Consider the following 22361-nt stretch of genomic DNA (forward strand, 5'->3'; position numbering starts at 1 on the left):
TCCTGAACTTTGGCCCTTTTGAAAGCTAATGCGCATGGTAATTTTTTTTTTCGTACACATAACTAGCGACAATATGAGTCCAGGAGCCTGGTTTAAAAACACTATACTTCCGGTAGTTTGGTTTACGTTTTTCTGATCGATTATATAATATGTCTTCGGTGGCCATTTTAGTATAATCCTCTGATTTTATGGAAATTGTAAATTGCTCACTACTAAAGGCGTCTTCCGATATTGCACTTGAATCGGAAGCCAGGGTGCTGCTAGCACCTGACTCCAGTTCTGAATTTTCACTACTAGTGGATTCTGGTTTGTTTATGTCCAAAACAGTCCATACATTATGGTAGTTCTTTATCACAAAGGTATATAACGCATTGAAACTCATTTTATGTTTAAGATCCGTACTAATATTCTTCCAAACTTTTTCATTTTTACCAGCAATACGACCCTTTGAAATAATTTCCGTTTGATATTTCTTAAGTACTAATAGCACTTCGGCTACTTCCTCTTCAGATTTCTTCTTGCGAGAGCCAAAGTCCTTCTCAGCATTTTCTTCATCAGATTTCATTTCCTTCATCGCCAAAAATGTATGTTCAAATAGCTAATTACCGAGGTTCTAGCCTGAAATAATTATAACACAATAACAAATAATATGTCAGTTACTTAATCCTGATAAAGTTTGAAGTACGAAATAAATGACACATCTACTTTTCTGAAATTCTCCAAAAGTAGCATTGAAGAGAATAAAATTTACCAAATTAAATCGGCTATTGTTTACTTTTCATTTTACTAGTTTCCCACAAATCGATTACTTTTTTTAATCCACTAGCTTTTGTACCCGGCTTCACCCGGCGCGGATGCGTTCGCCTATTTGGCATTATTTTCTACAAAAGGACAAACATTAAATTGACTAAAAATGTCTACCGCGCCTGTAGAAGTGCCCCAACGGCAGTACGCCGGTGTTCAGGGATAAGTATCCCACTAGGCGCGGCATTATCTTCTATCGGCCCAAAAGAACTGCCAGCCTGGGCACGGAAAGTCACAGCTAGGTCACAATAGTGGCGTTGAGCTAGAAAAAGAAAGCCGAGCACGTGGCGCAAATTTCAGCATGCTACTAGCGGTGTCTAAAAGTTATTAATGGGCCAGACATACATATATACATACATACATACATAAAGAAGGACAAACATTGAGAAATACTCAAAGCAAGAAGTACTTAAGCCCAGTTCACAGTATACAATTTATTGGGCCACTTAATTGTATCCAACTAATTGTTGTGGCGGATTACTACCTAGCCAAACAAAGCTCACGCTTACAGCCCCAAAATTTTACCCAAGGGGAGAGGTTGCAAACGTTTTGTCTAGTGCAGGGATTCCGAAACTTTTCAGTTCGCGACGCACTTACAGGTTTGACTTTTTTTACGGCGCCTCAGTTACAATATTTGTACTACATGTTTAACGTTAATCAGGCACAGAAATGAATACAGCATTTTATTTAAAATAATATTAATTGACACAAAAACATGAAAATGCTAAAACAAAAAGAAAAGCGTTCAATGACAAGTTAGTTGCTTACAGGCGATCGCGGCGTCAGGTGCAGCGAACCCCTGGTCTAGTGTGTTACCCTACACTTGCTGGTGGGACAAGTCGTGTATAAAATGTTGTCTAAGGACAGTGCAAAATCGTAATTCATCTCGGGCTTAGGGCTGGGAAATTATCTCAATAAAACTATTTTTTACCCTTTTCCTCTATTTAATTGTAATTTAATGATTTTTAAGGGAGCTAACCTCAAACGCGTTCTGTAGGGAAGACCTCAAAATTTATGGGATTAGCTCCCCAATAAAACACTTAGCCATTTTGAGGGAGCGGCCAACAGCGGAACCTTCGGAGGGCGATATAAATACTAGATGGTTTATTCCCTTCAATCTGTTAAAAACGAAAACTGGAAATCAATTTCGTCTATTAGTATTACCTAAATTAAATTGTCATGTTTGCTTGTGTCATCGTGTATCCTACGAGATCAGACAAACTATGGAACTGTACACTCTGTTAAAAAAGTCTTTGCCTCTTGAAATGTTTGCGCGTTTTTGCTAATTTCTCGAAATGTATTATAGATAGAAAGATAAAACCAATTTCATTCTTAATATTTTTTCATCCTCTTTCAGGTGCAACCATCAGTTTCGTCGACAAATTTAAATCTTGCCCGGAAATGACAAATATCATTTTGACAACTTTTAAAATAATAGAGTTACGCCTCTGACAACGACTTTAAAGGATTCAAGGTGGTCGATTTATATTTACGAAGTGTTACTTTTATGTCTCTAAGACAAATAGGTGACGAGTTATAGGCTTTCAAACTATAAGACGGGAATCAGTTTTGTATAAAATGCTTAGCCGGACTTTTCATCAAACACGACTATTTTCCATAGCATTTCAAAACGCCGTGCAAATTAAGCTTCTGAGGGCTACGTTAAACAAAAGAAAATGAAGAAACTGCATGCAAAATAGAAATACTCGGGTTTCTTTTCCTCTCGCGGATCAACGCGAAAAATATTATGCGCAGTGGTTTGTAGCGATTGTATAAGAAATAACCTTTTATTTTAATACATCCATATCTAAAATGTATCAGAACAAAATTTTATATTTTTCATAATAAATCGAACAATGACCGCGAATAATTTCCAGAAATAAACAGATAAAAGAAATAAATAAGCATATATTATCCAAACGATGAGCTCTAGAAATCTTTGCATGACGACACAAACTCGATTTGCATGTCGAAAGTAAACAATGATGGTGTAAATTGTTCGCTCTGTTGATTCGTGGAAACCAATTTTTGGAGCCATCTCGGATCGTTCTTTCAGATTTTGGGACCGCCAGCAACTCCACTCCATGGGCCTTTTTTTAATTTACCGTTTAGAAGCGTATGGTCCTAATTTTGAATGGGCCCCTCCCAGGCTCGTGGCACCGCCTGCATTGCGGGCTCTGTAATATGCGAAGAACAACGAATGCAGATAGTAAATTTACGACAAGGAGGAGCTACGTGGAGTGTCATAGCTGCAACTCTCCCGTAGCTACTACACTAGTTCCAATGCGTAGTGTGGAAAACGCCTTTAATTAATTAGGCCCGTGGACGCATTTCTAGTTGCTTGAAATAAACGCACGGACAAATTATGTTTATTATTTCTGGTGTTTGATAGATATTAAATAGTTAATGTATCCAGGCTCTTGGAATAGATTCCGGGCGGAAAATAATCAATTGGCCCGATCTGACGAAAAGATCAGCGCACGCTCATGAGTCAGGTCACCCTTCGCACCAGATATAAAGAAGGAATATCTTAATTTAGTTTATGTTCACGAATACCAGTAAAGCCTGATTTTCATAGTCGAAATCTAGCGAAATATCTGAGTTTACACAGAACCGGAAAACATTTAAGCAAGTTCCGTTTTCCGCTCCATCTAGCATTTTTCCGTTTCCACGGAAATGTTTTTCGCACGACAGATTGGCGGTATTTCGAGTATTGACACCAAAAATGGAGGCGATTACGGTGTATTACCATACGTTTATAATATGTTTTACATAGTTAAGACACTTCTTATTCTTACTGAGAGCGAGTCATAAGAGAGACTATAAAACGGGCTTAGGCACCGTTTCGCGCCAGCTCACTCTTGACTGGGATAGCTTTTAACGGCGCTTCGCTAGGTGGCGATTATCTTACCGTGATGACGTCACTCCGTGAATAACTCTCACTTAAATATTTCCCAAAGAGACACACTTACGTTAATTATTTTTAACTTATGGTATTACTAAAACATCAAACCGAGAACCGTGTGGCCCCTGTTGCGAACAAGAGGGTAATGGCCGGCACCGCTTGGTAGGCACTACTCACCGCCACACTATTGGCTATTTACGGCACTCCTGACATGACGTCAAGCGTAATAATAGCAAATATAGCGTGAATATCAAATTCATTCTGATCGGCGCGTAAAGGTATTATACGGTTAGGCGAAGGAAATATTCAACGTTTTCCACGCTCTCATTACTATGAAATTTGAGAAATAGGAAGCAAAATCGGAAAAATAGAATTCCACTTCCGTTAACCACCTAAACAAGGATTAAAAGAAAACCAACTAAATTTTTTTCGGAAATATTTATTGATTTATGAAAATATTGCAATGAACTTTTAATTTTCTCCTAATAGGGAATTGCGTCACCCCTTCTTCGGAACGAATTAGTTAAGTTTCGAAGGTGTTGGGGAGTCACACGGTTGAAGGCGGCGATGACCATATTTTTTAGTTCTTCGGCGTTTAAAGGAATCCTTTTCTCCATTAGAGATTGTAGAAGCGACCACAGGTTTTCCATCGGATTTAGGTCGGGTGACAAAGCTGGCCACTCTAACAACTCAATTCCTTCATCGGACAAAAATTGCCTTACCACTCTAGCTGTGTGCGCCGGGCAATTATCTTGCATGAAATAGACCATAAATAATCATGGTGAAAATAAAATATTTTTAGTTTATTAAGAGATTACAGAAATACAACCGCTACATTATTACCTGCCAACATTCTCCAACCCATAAATGGCCGCAAGCGAGGGCAACATAGAATCACACAGGATTTGAATGTAACTTTGCGCGTTGAGACGACCAACTGCAGGTCTGAGAATTCGCGTTTGCCCGTCTCCAATACACCCCCAAACGTTGACCGCAAATTGTCCACTCCTTTTAGTTCTTGTGGTAAACCTGGCATAATTTCGCTGTTGCCTTCGTCGTGTAACCCATACTGTAGGAGAGCTTGGAGAGCTCTGAAAAGACTAAAATCACGCGGTAAAAAAAATTCGATTAAAAGTTTTTTTTCAAACTATACCTTTTCGTCCGAGAACAATATTAATCGGGACAACACATCTCTTGGCCATTGAAGAAGTTGTCGACAAAATGACCGACGAGCTAACTTGTGTCTCGGCGTTAGCAGTGGTTTACATAGAGAGCGTCGACGTCGTAAGCCCACTTTTTTCAGTTTTGCCCACACTGTCGGAGCGGTTACTCGAACCCCACCTAACACCAACGATTTCTTAATTGTCTAATAGAAATCCATGGATTTCTCGAAGCGTCTCTAAATAAGTTTCTATCTTGAGCAGGCGTTGTTTTTTGGGTCGCCCACTTCTAGGAATATCATATATTAAATCGTAAATTAGAAATTTTGAATTTCATATTGGTCAAGAAATATTTACAATACCAATTAAACATGGTTTAAAAAAAACTAAAACGCGTTGAAATGCAGGAAAAATTCCCAACCTTTAAAAGGTTAGTACTGTTTTGCATTACAACCTTTTTTCGTCATCAGCCCTACGTTATCCAAAAAGTATTAAAATCTAAGAATTTAAAGAATCGTCCTAGGGAAAATTTACTGGAAAACCAAAATTTTTAAAAATTCATATCTTCGTAAACAATCATTTCCGCCAAAAAAATTAACATTAAAGTTATCCCCATCTTGCCCGCTATCCAAAAAAATATAAATAAAAAAACGGGTGGGGGAAATTATAGTAAAATTTTTCTACTTTCTGTGTTATCAGAGGTTCGTTAACTTCTGTTATTATCAATGTCATCATAAATTAATAGAGTAATGTCAAATACAGAAATAAAAATTACTTATAAAAAGCTTAATGTCAGTCGCTCGATGTCAGTCTATTCGATGAGTGACCTACAGGCTACAGACTGTCCAAACAGTGATGCCAAGTCGCCAAAATGAAATTACCCTCACATGGTCTTAAAATTTCTTTTTTTCCCCAAATTCTTCCTAATTTCAGTTTTGGTCTTCTACGTAACCAATATTAAAGTATACGAACCCAATTCATCTTAACAGTTTGATGTTTCAGTTTGTTTATTTGCTTATGTAATACCATAATTCACTGAAAACAATGCGTTATTACACATTTTCCTCAAAATTTTAATAAACTTAAAAAAATAAGAAGCAAAAATTAAATTTTCATTATAGACATTTTATTTTAATTACACATTGTTGTAAGAACCGTAAATCACTGTTGTTTTGAGCCCAATTCACTATACAATTAATTTCTCCACTTAATTTTACCCAACTAATTGTAAGCAAGAAAATTGTAAAGTGTGAACAGAAAAATTGTAACCATTGCTCCCACTTTTTCGGTTAACACTAATCAATTTTCTTGCTCGCAGTTTATTGGATACAATTACGTTGACCGATTAATTCTATAGTGTGAACTGGGATTTACTCTAGTTACTCTAAACATCACAGGTAATAGAAATCATATGGTAACAAGATCCATTAGGATAAATCAGTTATAGTTATTAAAAATATCACACGTTGTCAAACCACGTCACATCAACTGGTAATTTCATAATTTCTTGGTATTTTCTTCAAATTAAATGAAAAAAATTCAAATATTGTGAGTATTTAGATTATTTGCTTAGGTTTAATATCACAACCAATTTCTCTAGATTTCGCAAATTTTTGGTTTGATTTTCCTTTACCTTTGTAGATTTTTATCGTTCAAAAGTTTCCTAGATCTGGGAAATTTGCCTCGACGTGGCATCACTGCATCCAAATATCCAGAGTTTCCAGCAAGGTAAGTAAAATTGGGACTAGAAAAGGTTGCCTCGAAATGGGGGCTTTGATTTACCCGTCGTCTGATTCTAGGTCTGTTACCCAGCCTTCTACTGTAGTACATGACGTCACTGGTTCGAAAAATACTAGGCTTCTCAAAGTTACAAATGACGTCAACTGGTTCGGCCAATAGCATTTATTTTCGTACACGAGACCCCCTTGAGTTTCCAGGCTGTTTTTTCAGAAAGCTGTCAGGGACGTAATTTGGGTGGGGAAAAATGATATTTTTGACCCGTTTGGCTCTTTAAAAAAACCAGTTTTTCGGAAGCGCTAGGGGGCTCCCGTCACCGGACACTCAAGTTTTGCCCCTTAATGAGAGCCGCCTTAAAATAAACATATTTAAAGTAATTAAGAAGTATTTTAAATTCAAGGAATACTACTGCGCGTGCATCCGTACCAGAGCGAAATGAGAAAAATCAAATTCACCTCAGGCGGAAATCGAACCTGCGACCTTACTTCTTAATTGTAATTATTCCTGCGCTAAAAATACATACATGTATATGTATATCTTTCTCTTTCATCGATACTTAAAGTAGCCTAAATTGGGTTTAAAATACTTATCTTAAATAGCCACAACGAAGTTTGTAAAATATGGGTAGTTCAAACTCTTCCGTACTTGATAAAAGCAAATCCAATCAATCATATTTTAAGAATTATTTAGCCCTATGCAAAACACTTTTAAATAAAAACTAATGGTACATTGCGAAGTTAAATGAATTCAATATTTTTCGTAGCTTAAATTCTGAACGTATGTTAATCCTAATTCCTGTGTTATATGCTATTTGTTTCGTAATTTATTATTTCTAAGTAATGATTAATTGTAACTGTTGAACGAAATCAGCGCAAACGAAAATTAAGGTGGCGCATAAGAGCGCACGTCGAGAGCAAACGACTACAGTGTAAAAAAATGATAAATTTTAATATTTAGTCTGTTTTCAAATGTAACTTTTAAACGAAGTCGGCGAAAACGAAAATAATGGTGGCAACAAGTGGACATGGTAGTGGCTATTGTTGATCATGTTCTTCTGGTAAAGTAGCTGGAGCGCTAGGATATTCTGTAAGTCGTCCAGGTGATCTGATTTGGCTCGAGGTTGGAAGTGGTTTAGGGGAAGCAGGGGTTACCAGAGGCGTACGCTGTTGTATAAAATCACAAAAGACCGGTGTGTTTGTTATCTTAGATGTGGGAACCATTCGACTTCTTCGATATTCTTATCCATCTATGCGTACGATAAACGAGCGTTCCCCAATTTTCTTAACAAAAACGCCTTCTTTCCACAAACTCTGACGTAAATTAGGTTAGATTTCACCCTTACTATTTCAACAGGGTTTAAGTCTCTTAACGCGGTTGTGTGCTGGTTTAAATGAGCTTAGCTTTATAGACGTTGTATCTTTGGAACTAAGTCGGCGCATACGAAAATAAAGGTGGCGCATAAGAGCGCACGACGAGTTCTATCGTTTAGTACTATTTATAGAGTTAATTTCATCGGTGGGGGGCTGTCGTTAGCCCCCCCACTTGTTTTTCGATTTATTTTTAAAACTTAAGCAGCGAAAACGAAAATAAAGGTGGCGCATAAGAGCGCACGACGAGCGCAATCGACTACCGTGAAAAAATTATAAATTTTAATATTTAGCCTGTTTTCAATTGTAACTTTTGAACGAAGTCGGCGCAAACGAAAATAAAGGAGGCGCATAAGAGCGCACGACGAGAGCAAACGACTACCGTGAAAAAAATTATAAATTTTAATATTTAGCCGGTTTTCAATTTTAACTTTTGAACGAAGTCGGCGCAAACGAAAATAAAGGTGGCGCATAAGAGCGCAAGACGAGAGCAAACGACTACCGTGAAAAAAAATGAAAATTTTTAATATTTAGCCTGTTTTCAATTTTAACTTTTGAACGAAGTCGGCGCAAACGAAAATAAAGGTGGCGCATAAGAGCGCACGACGAGAGCAAACGACTACCGTGAAAAAAATTATAAATTTTAATATTTAGCCTGTTTTCAATTTTAACTTTTGAACGAAGTCGGCGCAAACGAAAATAAAGGTGGCGCATAAGAGCGCACGACGAGAGCAAACGACTACCGTTAAAAAAATGATAAATTTTATTATTTAGCCTGTTTTCAATTTTAACTTTTGAACGAAGTCGGCGCAAACGAAAATAAAGGTGGCGCATAAGAGCGCACGACGAGAGCAAACGACTACAGTGAAAAAAATATAAATTTTAATATTTAGCCTGTTTTCAATTGTAACTTTTGAACGAAGACGGCGCAAACGAAAGTAAAGATGGCGCATAAGAGCGCACGACGAGAGCAAACGACTACCGTGAAAAAAATGATAAATTTTAATATTTAGCCTGTTTTCAATTTTAACTTTTGAACGAAGTCGGCGCAAACCAAAATAAAGGTTGTGCATAAGAGCGCACGACGAGAGCAAACGACTACAGTGAAAAATTTATAAATTTTAATATATAGCCGGTTTTCAATTGTAACTTTTGAACGAAGTCGGCGCAAACGAAAATAAAGGTGGCGCATAAGAGCGCACGACGAGAGCAAACGACTACCGTGAAAAAAAATGATAAATTTTAATATTTAGCCTGTTTTCAATTGTAACTTTTGATCGAAGTCGGCGCAAACGAAAATAAAGGTGGCGCATAAGAGCGCACGACGAGAGCAAACGACTACCGTGGAAAAAAAATGATCAATTTTAATATTTAGCCTGTTTTCAATTGTAACTGTTGAACGAAATCAGCGCAAACGAAAATTAAGGTGGCGCATAAGAGCGCACGTCGAGAGCAAACGACTACAGTGTAAAAAAATGATAAATTTTAATATTTAGTCTGTTTTCAAATGTAACTTTTAAACGAAGTCGGCGAAATCGAAAATAATGGTGGCGCATAAGAGCGCACGACGAGAGCAAACGACTACACTGAAAAAAAATTATAAATTTTAATATTTAGCCGGTTTTCAATTGTAACTTTTAAACGAAGTCGGCGCAAACGAAAATAAAAATGGCGCATAAGAGCGCACGACGAGAGCAAACGACTACCGTGAAGAAAATGATATATTTTAATATTTAGCCGGTTTGCAATAGTAACTTTTGAACGAAGTCGGCGCAAACGAAAATAAAGGAGGCGCATAAGAGCGCACGACGAGACCAAACGACTACCGTGAAAAAAATATATAAATTTTTATATTTAGCAGGTTTTCAATTGTAACTTTTGAACGAAGTTGGCGCATACGAAAATAAAGGTGGCGCAAAAGAGCGCACGACGAGAGCAAACGACTACAGTGAAAAAAATATATATTTTAATATTAATCCTGTTTTCAATTGTAACTTTTGAACGAAGACGTCGCAAACGAAAATAAAGATGGCGCATAATAGCGCACGACGAGACCAAACGACTTCCGTGAAAAAAATTATAAATTTTTATATTTAGCAGGTTTTCAATTGTAACTTTTGAACGAAGTCGGCGCAAACGAAAATAAAGGTGGCGCAAAGAGCGCACGACGAGAGCAAACGACTACCGTGAAAAAAATGATAAATTTTAATATTTAGCCTGTTTTCAGTTTTAACTTTTGAACGAAGTCGGCGCAAACGAAAATAAAGGTGGCGCATAAGAGCGCACGACGAGAGCAAACGACTACCGTGAAAAAAAATTATAAATTTTAATATTTAGCCTGTTTTCAATTGTAACTTTTGATCGAAGTCGGCGCAAACGAAAATAAAGGTGGCGCATAAGAGCGCACGACGAGAGCAAACGACTACCGTGAAAAAAAAATGATAAATTTTAATATTTAGCCTGTTTTCAATTTTAACTTTTGAACGAAGTCGGCGCAAACGAAAATAAGGGTGGCGCATAAGAGCGCACGACGAGAGCAAACGACTACCGTGAAAAAAAATTATAAATTTTAATATTTAGCCTGTTTTCAATTGTAACTTTTGATCGAAGTCGGCGCAAACGAAAATTAAGGTGGCGCATAAGAGCGCACGTCGAGAGCAAACGACTACAGTGTAAAAAAATGATAAATTTTAATATTTAGTCTGTTTTCTAATGTTACTTTTGAACGAAGTCGGCGAAAACGAAAATAATGGTGGCGCATAAGAGCGCACGACGATAGTAAACGACTACACTGAAAAAAATTATAAATTTTAATATTTAGCCTGTTTTCAATTGTAACTTTTGAACGAAGACGGCCCAAACTAAAATAAAGATGGTCCATAAGAGCGCACGACGAGACCAAACGACTTCCGTAAAAAAAATTTTAAATTCTTATATTTAGCAGGTTTTCAATTGTAACTTTTGAACGAAGTCGGCACAAACGAAAATAAAGGTGGCGCATAAGAGCGCACGACGAGAGCAAACGACTACCGTGAAAAAAATGATAAATTTTAATATTTAGCCTGTTTTCAATTTTAACTTTTGAACGAAGTCGGCGCAAACGAAAATAAAGGTTGTGCATAAGAGCGCACGACGAGAGCAAACGACTACAGTGAAAATATTATAAATTTTAATATATAGCCGGTTTTCAATTGTAACTTTTGAACGAAGTCGGCGCAAACGAAAATAAAGGTGGCGCATAAGAGCGCACGACGAGATCAAACGACTACCGTGAAAAACAAAATGATAAATTTTAATATTTAGCCTGTTTTCAATTGTATTTTTTGATCGAAGTCGGCGCAAACGAAAATAAAGGTAGCGCATAAGAGCGCACGACGAGAGCAAACGACTACCATGAAAAAAAATGATAAATTTTAATATTTAGTCTGTTTTCTAATGTTACTTTTGAACGAAGTCGGCGAAAACGAAAATAATGGTGGCGCATAAGAGCGCACGACGAGAGTAAACGACTACACTGAAAAAAATTATAAATTTTAATATTTAGCCTGTTTTCAATTGTAACTTTTGAACGAAGACGGCCCAAACTAAAATAAAGATGGCGCATAAGAGCGCACGACGAGACCAAACGACTTCCGTAAAAAAAATTTTAAATTCTTATATTTAGCAGGTTTTCAATTGTAACTTTTGAACGAAGTCGGCGCAAACGAAAATAAAGGTGGCGCATAAGAGCGCACGACGAGAGCAAACGACTACCGTGAAAAAAATGATAAATTTTAATATTTAGCCTGTTTTCAATTTTAACTTTTGAACGAAGTCGGCGCAAACGAAAATAAAGGTTGTGCATAAGAGCGCACGACGAGAGCAAACGACTACAGTGAAAATATTATAAATTTTAATATATAGCCGGTTTTCAATTGTAACTTTTGAACGAAGTCGGCGCAAACGAAAATAAAGGTGGCGCATAAGAGCGCACGACGAGATCAAACGACTACCGTGAAAAACAAAATGATAAATTTTAATATTTAGCCTGTTTTCAATTGTATTTTTTGATCGAAGTCGGCGCAAACGAAAATAAAGGTAGCGCATAAGAGCGCACGACGAGAGCAAACGACTACCATGAAAAAAAATGATAAATTTTAATATTTGGGCTGTTTTCAATTGTAACTGTTGAACGAAATCAGCGCAAACGAAAATTAAGGTGGCGCATAAGAGCGCACGTCAAGAGCAAACGACTACAGTGTAAAAAAATGATAAATTTTAATATTTAGTCTGTTTTCAAATGTAACTTTTGAACGAAGTCGGCGAAAACGAAAATAATGGTGGCGCATAAGAGCGCACGACGAGAGCAAACGACTACCGTGAAAAAATGATAAATTATAATATTTAGCCTGTTTGCAATAGTAACTTTTGAACGAAGTCGGCGCATACGAAAATAAAGGTGGCGCATAAGAGCGCACGACGAAAGCAAACGACTACCGTGAAGAAAATGATATATTTTAATATTTAGCCGGTTTTCAATTGTAACTTTAGAACGAAGTCGGCGCAAACGAAAATAAAGGTGGCGCATAAGAGCACACGACGAGAGCAAACGACTACAGTGAAAAAAATATAAATTTTAATATTTAGCCTGTTTTCAATTGAAACTTTTGAACGAAGACGGCGCAAACGAAAATAAAGGTGGCGCATAAGAGCGCACGACGAGAACAAACGACTACAGTGAAAAAAATATAAATTTTAATATTAAGCCTGTTTTCAATTGTAACTTTTGAACGAAGTAGGCGCAAACGAAAATAAAGATGGCGCATAAGAGCGCACGACGAGACCAAACGACTTCCGTGAAAAAAATTATAATTTTTTATATTTAGCAGGTTTTCAATTGTAACTTTTGAACGAAGTCGGCGCAAACTAAAATAAAGGTGGCGCATAAGAGCGCACGACGAGAGCAAACGACTACCGTGAAAAAATGATAAATTTTAATATTTAGCCTGTTTTCAATTTTAACTTTTGAACGAAGTCGGCGCAAACGTAAATAAAGGTTGTGCATAAGAGCGCACGACGAGAGAAAACGACTACAGTGAAAAAATTATAAATTTTAATATATAGCCGGTTTTCAATTGTAACTTTTAAACGAAGTCGGCGCAAACGAAAATAAAGGTGGCGCATAAGAGCGCACGACGAGAGAAAACGACTACCGTGAAAAAAAAGATAAATTTTAATATTTAGCCTGTTTTCAATTGTAACTTTTGATCGAAGTCGGCGCAAACGAAAATAAAGGTGGCGCATAAGAGCGCACGACTAGAGCAAACGACTACCGTGGAAAAAAATGATAAATTTTAATATTTAGCCTGTTTTCAATTGTAACTGTTGAACGAAGTCGGCGCAAACGAAAATAAAGGAGGCGCATAAGAGCGCACGACGAGAGCAAACGACTACCATGAAAAAAATTATAAATTTTAATATTTAGCCTGTTTTCAATTTTAACTTTTGAACGAAGTCGGCGCAAACGAAAATAAAGGTGGCGCATAAGAGCGCACGACGAGAGCAAATGACTACCGTGAAAAAAATGATAAATTTTATTATTTAGCCTGTTTTCAATTTTAACTTTTGAACGAAGTCGGCGCAAACGAAAATAAAGGTGGCGCATAAGAGCGCACGACGAGAGCAAACGACTACAGTGAAAAAAATGATAAATTTTAATATTTAGTCTGTTTTCAAATGTAACTTTTGAACGAAGTCGGCGAAAACGAAAATAATGGTGGCGCATAAGAGCGCACGACGAGAGCAAACGACTACCGTGAAAAAATGATAAATTTTAATGTTAGCCTGTTTGCAATAGTAACTTTTGAATGAAGTCGGCGCATACGAAATTAAAGGTGGCGCATAAGAGCGCACGACGAAAGCAAACGACTACCGTGAAGAAAATGATATATTTTAATATTTAGCCGGTTTTCAATTGTAACTTTAGAACTAAGTCGGCGCAAACGAAAATGAAGGTGGCGCATAAGAGCACACGACGAGAGCAAACGACTACAGTGAAAAAAATATAAATTTTAATATTTAGCCTGTTTTCAATTGTAACTTTTGAACGAAGACGGGGCAAACGAAAATAAATGTGGCGCATAAGAGCGCACGACGAGAACAAACGACTACAGTGAAAAAAATATAAATTTTAATATTAAGCCTGTTTTCAATTGTAACTTTTGAACGAAGACGGCGCAAACGAAATTAAAGATGGCGCATAAGAGCGCACGACGAGACCAAACGACTTCCGTGAAAAAAATTATAATTTTTTATATTTAGCAGGTTTTCAATTGTAACTTTTGAACGAAGTCGGCGCAAACTAAAATAAAGGTGGCGCATAAGAGCGCACGACGAGAGCAAACGACTACCGTGAAAAAATGATAAATTTTATTATTTAGCCTGTTTTCAATTTTAACTTTTGAACGAAGTCGGCGCAAACGAAAATAAAGGTGGCGCATAAGAGCGCACGACGAGAGCAAACGACTACCGTGAAAAAATGACAAATTTTAATATTTAGCCTGTTTTCAATTTTAACTTTTGAACGAAGTCGGCGCAAACGAAAATAAAGGTTGTGCATAAGAGCGCATGACGAGAGCAAACGACTACAGTGAAAAAATTATAAATTTTAATATATAGCCGGTTTTCAATTGTAACTTTTAAACGAAGTCGGCGCAAACGAAAATAAAGGTGGCGCATAAGAGCGCACGACGAGAGCAAACGACTACCGTGAAAAAAAAGATAAATTTTAATATTTAGCCTGTTTTCAATTGTAACTTTTGATCGAAGTCGGCGCAAACGAAAATAAAGGTGGCGCATAAGAGCGCACGACTAGAGCAAACCACTACCGTGAAAAAAAAATGATCAATTTTAATATTTAGCCTGTTTTCAATTGTAACTGTTGAACGAAGTCGGCGCAAACGAAAATAAAGGAGGCGCATAAGAGCGCACGACGTGAGCAAACGACTACCATGAAAAAAATTATAAATTTTAATATTTAGCCTGTTTTCAATTTTAACTTTTGAACGAAGTCGGCGCAAACGAAAATAAAGGTGGCGCATAAGAGCGCAAGACGAGAGCAAACGACTACCGTGAAAAAAAATGAAAAATTTTAATATTTAGCCTGTTTTCAATTTTAACTTTTGAACGAAGTCGGCGCAAACGAAAATAAAGGTGGCGCATAAGAGCGCACGACGAGGGCAAACGAGTACCGTGAAAAAAATTATAAATTTTAATATTTAGCCTGTTTTCAATTTTAACTTTTGAACGAAGTCGGCGCAAACGAAAATAAAGGTGGCGCATAAGAGCGCACGACGAGAGCAAACGACTACCGTGAAAAAAATGATAAATTTTATTATTTAGCCTGTTTTCAATTTTAACTTTTGAACGAAGTCGGCGCAAACGAAAATAAAGGTGGCGCATAAGAACGCACGACGAGAGCAAACGACTACAGTGAAAAAAATATAAATTTTAATATTTAGCCTGTTTTCAATTGTAACTTTTGAACGAAGACGGCGCAAACGAAAGTAAAGATGGCGCATAAGAGCGCACGACGAGACCAAACGACTTCCGTGAAAAAAATTATAAATTTTTATATTTAGCAGGTTTTCAATTGAAACTTTTGAACGAAGTCGGCGCAAATGAAAATAAAGGTGGCGCATAAGAGCGCATGACGAGAGCAAACGACTACCGTGAAAAAAAATATAAATTTTAATATTTAGCCGGTTTTCAATTGTAACTTTTGATCGAAGTCGGCGCAAACGAAAATAAAGGTGGCGCATAAGAGCGCACGACTAGAGCAAACCACTACCGTGAAAAAAAAATGATAAATTTTAATATTTAGCCTGTTTTCAATTGTAACTGTTGAACGAAGTCGGCGCAAACGAAAATAAAGGAGGCGCATAAGAGCGCACGACGTGAGCAAACGACTACCATGAAAAAAATTATAAATTTTAATATTTAGCCTGTTTTCAATTTTTACTTTTGAACGAAGTCGGCGCAAACGAAAATAAAGGTGGCGCATAAGAGCGCAAGACGAGAGCAAACGACTACCGTGAAAAAAAATGAAAAATTTTAATATTTAGCCTGTTTTCAATTTTAACTTTTGAACGAAGTCGGCGCAAACGAAAATAAAGGTGGCGCATAAGAGCGCACGACGAGAGCAAACGACTACCGTGAAAAAAATTATAAATTTTAATATTTAGCCTGTTTTCAATTTTAACTTTTGAACGAAGTCGGCGCAAACGAAAATAAAGGTGGCGCATAAGAGCGCACGACGAGAGCAAACGACTACCGTGAAAAAAATGATAAATTTTATTATTTAGCCTGTTTTCAATTTTAACTTTTGAACGAAGTCGGCGCAAACGAAAATAAAGGTGGCGCATAAGAACGCACGACGAGAGCAAACGACTACAGTGAAAAAAATATAAATTTTAATATTAAGCCTGTTTTCAATTGTAACTTTTGAACGAAGACGGCGCAAACGAAAGTAAAGATGGCGCATAAGAGCGCACGACGAGACCAAACGACTTCCGTGAAAAAAATTATAAATTTTTATATTTAGCAGGTTTTCAATTGTAACTTTTGAACGAAGTCGGCGCAAATGAAAATAAAGGTGGCGCATAAGAGCGCATGACGAGAGCAAACGACTACCGTGAAAAAAAATGATAAATTTTAATATTTAGCCTGTTTTCAATTTTAGCTTTTGAACGAAGTCGGCGCAAACCAAAATAAAGGTTGTGCATAAGAGCGCACGACGAGAGCAAACGACTACAGTGAAAAATTTATAAATTTTAATATATAGCCGGTTTTCAATTGTAACTTTTGAACGAAGTCGGCGCAAACGAAAATAAAGGTGGCGCATAAGAGCGCACGACGAGAGCAAACGACTACCGTGAAAAAAAATGATAAATTTTAATATTTAGCCTGTTTTCAATTGTAACTTTTGATCGAAGTCGGCGCAAACGAAAATAAAGGTGGCGCATAAGAGCGCACGACGAGAGCAAACGACTACCGTGGAAAAAAAATGATCAATTTTAATATTTAGCCTGTTTTCAATTGTAACTGTTGAACGAAATCAGCGCAAACAAAAATTAAGGTGGCGCATAAGAGCGCACGTCGAGAGCAAACGACTACAGTGTAAAAAAATTATAAATTTTAATATTTAGTCTGTTTTCAAATGTAACTTTTAAACGAAGTCGGCGAAAACGAAAATAATGGTGGCGCATAAGAGCGCACGACGAGAGCAAACGACTACACTGAAAAAAAATTATAAATTTTAATATTTAGTCTGTTTTCAAATGTAACTTTTAAACGAAGTCAGCGCAAACGAAAATAAAAATGGCGCATAAGAGCACACGACGAGAGCAAACGACTACAGTGAAAAAAATATAAATTTTAATATTTAGCCTGTTTTCAATTGTAACTTTTGAACGAAGACGGCGCAAACGAAAGTAAAGATGGCGCATAAGAGCGCACGACGAGACCAAACGACTTCCGTGAAAAAAATTATAAATTTTTATATTTAGCAGGTTTTCAATTGTAACTTTTGAACGAAGTCGGCGCAAATGAAAATAAAGGTGGCGCATAAGAGCGCATGACGAGAGCAAACGACTACCGTGAAAAAAAATGATAAATTTTAATATTTAGCCTGTTTTCAATTTTAGCTTTTGAACGAAGTCGGCGCAAACCAAAATAAAGGTTGTGCATAAGAGCGCACGACGAGAGCAAACGACTACAGTGAAAAATTTATAAATTTTAATATATAGCCGGTTTTCAATTGTAACTTTTGAACGAAGTCGGCGCAAACGAAAATAAAGGTGGCGCATAAGAGCGCACGACGAGAGCAAACGACTACCGTGAAAAAAAATGATAAATTTTAATATTTAGCCTGTTTTCAATTGTAACTTTTGATCGAAGTCGGCGCAAACGAAAATAAAGGTGGCGCATAAGAGCGCACGACGAGAGCAAACGACTACCGTGGAAAAAAAATGATCAATTTTAATATTTAGCCTGTTTTCAATTGTAACTGTTGAACGAAATCAGCGCAAACGAAAATTAAGGTGGCGCATAAGAGCGCACGTCGAGAGCAAACGACTACAGTGTAAAAAAATTATAAATTTTAATATTTAGTCTGTTTTCAAATGTAACTTTTAAACGAAGTCGGCGAAAACGAAAATAATGGTGGCGCATAAGAGCGCACGACGAGAGCAAACGACTACACTGAAAAAAATTATAAATTTTAATATTTAGTCTGTTTTCAAATGTAACTTTTAAACGAAGTCGGCGAAAACGAAAATAATGGTGGCGCATAAGAGCGCACGACGAGAGCAAACGACTACACTGAAAAAAATTATAAATTTTAATATTTAGCCGGTTTTCAATTGTAACTTTTAAACGAAGTCGGCGCAAACGAAAATAAAAATGGCGCATAAGAGCGCACGACGAGACCAAACGACTACCGTGAAAAAAAATATAAATTTTTATATTTAGCAGGTTTTCAATTGTAACTTTTGATCGAAGTCGGCGCAAACGAAAATAAAGGTGGCGCATAAGAGCGCACGACGAGAGCAAACGACTACCGTGGAAAAAAAATGATCAATTTTAATATTTAGCCTGTTTTCAATTGTAACTGTTGAACGAAATCAGCGCAAACGAAAATTAAGGTGGCGCATAAGAGCGCACGTCGAGAGCAAACGACTACAGTGTAAAAAAATTATAAATTTTAATATTTAGTCTGTTTTCAAATGTAACTTTTAAACGAAGTCGGCGAAAACGAAAATAATGGTGGCGCATAAGAGCGCACGACGAGAGCAAACGACTACACTGAAAAAAATTATAAATTTTAATATTTAGTCTGTTTTCAAATGTAACTTTTAAACGAAGTCGGCGAAAACGAAAATAATGGTGGCGCATAAGAGCGCACGACGAGAGCAAACGACTACCGTGAAAAAATCATAAATTTTAATATTTAGCCTGTTTGCAATAGTAACTTTTGAACGAAGTCGGCGCAAACGAAAATAAAGGAGGCGCATAAGAGCGCACGACGAGACCAAACGACTACCGTGAAAAAAAATATAAATTTTTATATTTAGCAGGTTTTCAATTGTAACTTTTGAACGAAGTCGGCGCATACGAAAATAAAGGTGGCGCAAAAGAGCGCACGACGAGAGCAAACGACTACAGTGAAAAAAATATAAATTTTAATATTAATCCTGTTTTCAATTGTAACTTTTGAACGAAGACGGCGCAAACGAAAATAAAGATGGCGCATAATAGCGCACGACGAGACCAAACGACTTCCGTGAAAAAAATTATAAATTTTTATATTTAGCAGGTTTTCAATTGTAACTTTTGAACGAAGTCGGCGCAAACGAAAATAAAGATGGCGCATAAGAGCGCACGACGAGAGCAAACGACTACCGTGAAAAAAAATTATAAATTTTAATATTTAGCCTGTTTTCAATTGTAACTTTTGATCGAAGTCGGCGCAAACGAAAATAAAGGTGGCGCATAAGAGCGCACGACGAGAGCAAACGATTACCGTGAAAAAAAATGATAAATTTTAATATTTAGCCTGTTTTCAATTGTAACTGTTGAAATAAATCAGCGCAAACGAAAATTAAGGTGGCGCATAAGAGCGCACGTCGAGAGCAAACGACTACAGTGTAAAAAAATGATAAATTTTAATATTTAGTCTGTTTTCAAATGTTACTTTTGAACGAAGTCGGCGAAAACGAAAATAATGGTGGCGCATAAGAGCGCACGACGAGAGTAAACGACTACACTGAAAAAAATTATGAATTTTAATATTTAGCCTGTTTTCAATTGTAACTTTTGAACGAAGACGGCACAAACTAAAATAAAGATGGCGCATAAGAGCGCACGACGAGACCAAACGACTTCCGTGAAAAAAATTATAAATTCTTATATTTAGAAGGTTTTCAATTGTAACTTTTGAACGAAGTCGGCGCAAACGAAAATAAAGGTGGCGCATAAGAGCGCACGACGAGAGCAAACGACTACCGTGAAAAAAATGATAAATTTTAATATTTAGCCTGTTTTCAATTTTAACTTTTGAACGAAGTCGGCGCAAACGAAAATAAAGGTTGTGCATAAGAGCGCACGACGAGAGCAAACGACTACAGTGAAAAAATTATAAATTTTAATATATAGCCGGTTTTCAATTTTAGCCTGTTTTCAATTGTAACATTTGAACGAAGACGGCGCAAACTAAAATAAAGATGGCGCATAAGAGCGCACGACGAGACCAAACGATTTCCGTGAAAAAAATTATAAATTTTTATATTTAGCAGGTTTTCAATTGTAACTTTTGAACGAAGTCGGCGCAAACGAAAATAAAGGTGGCGCATAAGAGCGCACGACGAGAGCAAACGACTACCGTGAAAAAAAATTATAAATTTTAATATTTAGCCTGTTTTCAATTGTAACTTTTGATCGAAGTCGGCGCAAACGAAAATAAAGGTGGTGCATAAGAGCGCACGACGAGAGCAAACGATTACCGTGAAAAAAAATGATAAATTTTAATATTTAGCCTGTTTTCAATTGTAACTGTTGAAAGAAATCAGCGCAAACGAAAATTAAGGTGGCGCATAAGAGCGCACGTCGAGAGCAAACGACTACAGTGTAAAAAAATGATAAATTTTAATATTTAGTCTGTTTTCAAATGTTACTTTTGAACGAAGTCGGCGAAAACGAAAATAATGGTGGCGCATAAGAGCGCACGACGAGAGTAAACGACTACACTGAAAAAAATTATGAATTTTAATATTTAGCCTGTTTTCAATTGTAACTTTTGAACGAAGACGGCCCAAACTAAAATAAAGATGGCGCATAAGAGCGCACGACGAGACCAAACGACTTCCGTGAAAAAAATTATAAATTCTTATATTTAGAAGGTTTTCAATTGTAACTTTTGAACGAAGTCGGCGCAAACGAAAATAAAGGTGGCGCATAAGAGCGCACGACGAGAGCAAACGACTACCGTGAAAAAAATGATAAATTTTAATATTTAGCCTGTTTTCAATTTTAACTTTTGAACGAAGTCGGCGCAAACGAAAATAAAGGTTGTGCATAAGAGCGCACGACGAGAGCAAACGACTACAGTGAAAAAATTATAAATTTTAATATATAGCCGGTTTTCAATTTTAGCCTGTTTTCAATTGTAACATTTGAACGAAGACGGCGCAAACTAAAATAAAGATGGCGCATAAGAGCGCACGACGAGACCAAACGACTTCCGTGAAAAAAATTATAAATTTTTATATTTAGCAGGTTTTCAATTGTAACTTTTGAACGAAGTCGGCGCAAACGAAAATAAAGGTGGCGCATAAGAGCGCAAGACGAGAGCAAACGACTACCGTGAAAAAAATGATAAATTTTAATATTTAGCCTGTTTTCAATTTTAACTTTTGAACGAAGTCGGCGCAAACGAAAATAAAGGTGGCGCATAAGAGCGCACGACGAGAGCAAACGACTACAGTGAAAAAAATATAAATTTTAATATTAAGCCTGTTTTCAATTGTAACTTTTGAACGAAGTAGGCGCAAACGAAAATAAAGATGGCGCATAAGAGCGCACGACGAGACCAAACGACTTCCGTGAAAAAAATTATAATTTTTTATATTTAGCAGGTTTTCAATTGTAACTTTTGAACGAAGTCGGCGCAAACTAAAATAAAGGTGGCGCATAAGAGCGCACGACGAGAGCAAACGACTACCGTGAAAAAATGATAAATTTTAATATTTAGCCTGTTTTCAATTTTAACTTTTGAACGAAGTCGGCGCAAACGAAAATAAAGGTTGTGCATAAGAGCGCACGACGAGAGCAAACGACTACAGTGAAAAAATTATAAATTTTAATATATAGCCGGTTTTCAATTGTAACTTTTAAACGAAGTCGGCGCAAACGAAAATAAAGGTGGCGCATAAGAGCGCACGACGAGAGCAAACGACTACCGTAAAAAAAAGATAAATTTTAATATTTAGCCTGTTTTCAATTGTAACTTTTGATCGAAGTCGGCGCAAACGAAAATAAAGGTGGCGCATAAGAGCGCACGACTAGAGCAAACGACTACCGTGAAAAAAAATGATAAATTTTAATATTTAGCCTGTTTTCAATTGTAACTGTTGGACGAAGTCGGCGCAAACGAAAATAAAGGAGGCGCATAAGAGCGGACGACGAGAGCAAACGACTACCATGAAAAAAATTATAAATTTTAATATTTAGCCTGTTTTCAATTTTAACTTTTGAACGAAGTCGGCGCAAACGAAAATAAAGGTGGCGCATAAGAGCGCACGACGAGAGCAAACGACTACCGTGAAAAAAATGATAAATTTTATTATTTAGCCT

Source organism: Leiobunum rupestre, chromosome 5 (assembly GCF_980474605.1).
Source record: "Leiobunum rupestre chromosome 5, qqLeiRupe1.1.hap1, whole genome shotgun sequence".
NCBI lineage: Eukaryota > Metazoa > Arthropoda > Arachnida > Opiliones > Sclerosomatidae > Leiobunum > Leiobunum rupestre.